Source organism: Triticum urartu, chromosome 5 (genome assembly GCF_003073215.2).
Source record: "Triticum urartu cultivar G1812 chromosome 5, Tu2.1, whole genome shotgun sequence".
Classification (NCBI taxonomy): Eukaryota; Viridiplantae; Streptophyta; class Magnoliopsida; order Poales; family Poaceae; genus Triticum; species Triticum urartu.
Window position 1 is genome coordinate 108,416,521 of NC_053026.1, and position 4,229 is coordinate 108,420,749.

Genomic DNA, 4,229 nt, shown 5'->3' on the forward strand with positions numbered 1-4,229 from the left:
GGAGAAAAAGTATAACTTGCAATTTGCAAGTTGCAACATTGATCCCAAAATACATGGTGTTCACACATATCTATTTTATGTAGCCTGTGATTAACCAGAATGTTCAGAGTTTTTGGAAGCACCATCAATGATCTCTGTTTACTAGATGGGTAGGCGTGCTTTGCCGCGCCCGATAATACCAAGCTAATAGCTTTCAGTCGGCTAACACATGTTAATTAATTATACTTTTGTGCTACTTTGGCGGCAAGCATATATGAATCTGTCCGCTGATACAATAGCAAAGCTTATGAAAAAAGTGCTAAATAAAAAGCTATATTGATATCCTGAACCATAACCAAGCTCTAGCGGTGTAAATTAAATAAGTTAAAAGTTCCACTACAGGGAACATGTCCTAGAAGCAGAAGTGCATTACAGACATTAGACAAAATCATGTACGCAAAGTTTAACATTGGACTCCCCATGAAATCATACAAAAACATTAGATTTTAAAACTTGAAATCAGACACAGCTATACACCTTAAAAAGACAGACACAAAACAGAAGTTCGACTATGAGACTCCATAAGATTTCTCTCACTTCACTTGAACAACACAATTCTTCTCATAAATTTCTTCAGATATGCACAAGCACTTCATTTGCACCGAGTTGGCATATTCTTCTTCATTTCGTATTACCTTCTCTGATAACAAAATATATGCTCAGCTTACAAAATGACACGGATTACCAGGGGATGGGCCCTGCAGCCGGGCGCGCACACAAGCGACACGGATTCACAACGACGAACCGACGGAGCATAACCTGCTAACTACACACTTGCATAGAGGGCCCACCCGACAGCCCACACTCATCGATCAAGCAGGAGGTTGCCCATTAAGGGAGGTTAGAGTTTTAGGAGATATGGAGATAAGTTATGAAAAAGATAAACTTCAACAACCTTAAACCTAACTCTCGCTAGATGTAAGTGATAGACCTTGCGGGTCGAGTAGGTTAGATAATCAGTGGTCCTACCTTCTGTTTATCCAGACGAGCTCGCGCTTGTGGCCATGGTGGAGGGGCAATGGCGTGAGCGCGAGTGTGCGTGGGCGGCGGCGGTGGTTGAGCTTCTCGTCGTATCGCGCTAACCCTAGATCGGTAGGGTTGAGGTGGGGTTCTGGACGCACAGTGAATCTCGTGTCGCGTGCGGACGACTCCCCCACCCCTTTATATAGCGCGGCGATAGGGGCCCACCAACCATGGTTTGGTTGGGCACCCCCGATCAAGGCGCAGGTCAAGGGCCCGTCAAGCCGTTGGGCTCGATCGGGAAGAGATCAACCTAACATTCTCCCCCTTGATCTCAACTTTACTTTTAACCTTATATTTTCTAGTTTATTTGTTTCATCACATATTGGTACATAGAACATGTTTCATCGTCACAGCTCAATTGCCGATAGAATCAGATAGCCACAACGTACCTTTCTGTTTTGAAACAAATTCTTTAACCTTGGGCCCTTTATCGTCCAGAAATCTTAGACTATACCATAAAACCCATGTCGACTGTGTGTTCTCCGAACACACCGGGCGGTAAGTCTTTAATAAGCAAATCTGCAAACACTTACCTGTTGCTTTTATGCTTCAAGCATTTCTACATAATTCCGGACTTTCTCCTTTACAACGCATAACTCTGTGTCAGTGTGTTTGGCATCAATAGTTGACTTGTTGTCATAGGAGCGAAAAACTTAAAATGGTTATCACTATTGTCAACCATTATCAACTCCGAGTATAGGTCTCCTTAACCATTTTGCCTGTCCCTCAGCCTCATATCAAGCTATAACATATCTTTGCATCACATTGATGATAATTGTTTCATTCTTTGAAGCTTTTCCACACAAAAAACTCCAAGTGTGAAAGTTAGCGACAATTGTGGATTCTGCTATACATTTCACAAGTCTTGTCTTTGTACTCACAATCTTTTGAGAGCGCTTATTTCTTTTAGCATGAGGCCGATATCTTTGACTCCATTCCATGATCTATATATGGACTGGACATTGCCAAAACAATCCGGATACGTGAACTATGTTAGGGTAAAATCATACTTTTGCATTCATTAAACTTCCAACAGCTGAAGCATATGGTACCATATCTGTTTTCAATCTTTTCTCATCAACCTTTGGAACACCATAGTTTCCAGTTGCATTACCCTTGACTATAAGAACAAGCGTAGGTTTTCTCGCATGCATACTTTAGAGACCTTTCTTAGGATGTCCATGCGACATTCCTAATACCCCATTTTTATTAATTTCTTGGTGAATCTTGATATTTATAATGAGAGACACTCTATCAAGAACATTCTTTTGAACTTTGCATGAATACAATTGTCCTCTCATTTTCTTTAACCCAAAATAACATTTGATTCTTCTAACCTTAAATGCCATAGTCTAGAGACTTGCTCTAGTCCATAAAAGACTTCTTGAAGAAGTATCCCTTGTGTTCTTTACTTTCATCTGATGTAACTCAGATCATGATGTCGGTTGTGATGTGCCACTAACATTCAATGTAATTTGTTCATTCTCTTTGCACAAAATCTTTCGATTTAAGTCGCGCTTTACACCTTTACATATTTCCTTTGGAGTCACATTGATCTTGTAGACCCTTTACAACCTACTGTTTATGCTCCATTGGAAATTACTTATGAGTCCCAAACATTGTCGGGATTCACCAATTTTATTTCATCTCACATAGTCTCTTATCATTTAGACAAACAGACACTTCTCTAAGCTCAAATGAGCGCTTTAAATGAGGTGGGATCAACCTCCATTTGAATTTCACTATCATAGATTTTATAGTAATCAGAAGTATCTGATTTTTATCATTCCTTGAGACCATCTATGTCTTAGGTACTGGCACTTCTTTCATATGGGGCAGTTGTTGCTCTGCCATTGCCAAGAGGCAAATTAATTCTATAGTCTTTCATTTCCAAGAGGCAATAGGTTTTACAGGGACCTTTATCACAAGATCCATGTTTACTCATTCCTCCTTTATAGAGCTAACAACAGGTGTTGTATAGGTCATACAACATGCTCCCACAGATTACTCCATCTTCACTAAAAATGGTGTATCTTTAAACTATATTATTTGGGTTTATTCTGTTAAAACTTTCTTCTTTATGGCACTTTAAGCATCGTCTTAGTATTCCTTAGTCTGCTTTCAGAACTGTAAAAGATCCAGGAATACAACTATTTCTTTTCTTTAGGGGTATTATTATGACCGCCGTACTCCTCCAGACGATCACATTCTTCATCACATTATCTAAAGTATAGGGGAGTTTCATCATTCTTAATTTATCTCATATTTCTTTCTCCCCCTCGAAATGTGGCAAGAACTTTTCTGCCACAATTTCGAAAACCATTCATAACTCTCGTGAATTGAGGAAACTTTGATTATCTACTTCATTCATCTGATTACTTCATACGAAATGAAGTTATCTGTTACCTGGTATGGGAGTACTTTTTCCTCATTCTATTTTAGAAACTCAACAGAGTTCTTTATCATTAGTACTTTTACAAGTCACACTTGCATATCATTCTTATCTTTATGTTCGTCTGTAACTTTTATTCTCTTTGGATTTATTGAGTGCTTAATGACTATTACACATAAGGTGTACGGTCGATACTAGGAAAGCATAATAGCCACTCCATACTTTTCTCCCAGAGTGGGACACATTAAAAGCACATGAGTCATCATATCTTTTTCCTGTCATACAGGATAAGTCCTTTGCCAAAATTTCTCCCGCCATACAGGATTTTTGACATAATACTATGTCAACTTTACCCCGTTATACAGGTATTTTCCCAGACTTTTCCCGCCATGCGGGTTTTATCATAATCATCTTTTCCCGCTATACGGGTAATTCCTTGTAAGGGACATAAATGCCAGAATTGGCTCTTTTGACTGCATATTCAATCATCAAATTCAGAAGTAAATTCGAATGCTCTTTGACACACATGCTTGATCCGATGTTGGTCAAATTAAACACGCATGTTGCTTGTTTCATTTCAAATCATGTTGACCGAAAAATCTTCTTCATAGAGAGTACATGAAAGACATTCATTAACCAAGACTCCCAATGATCTATCTCTTTTCTTTTGAAGCCATTCTTTAGAGAGAACATATTCCCTCATGTTATAAACCTTTCTTGGTCATCTTTCGGGTCATAAGTACCCAGCCATTCGCTTTCACAAATGAAAGCATGG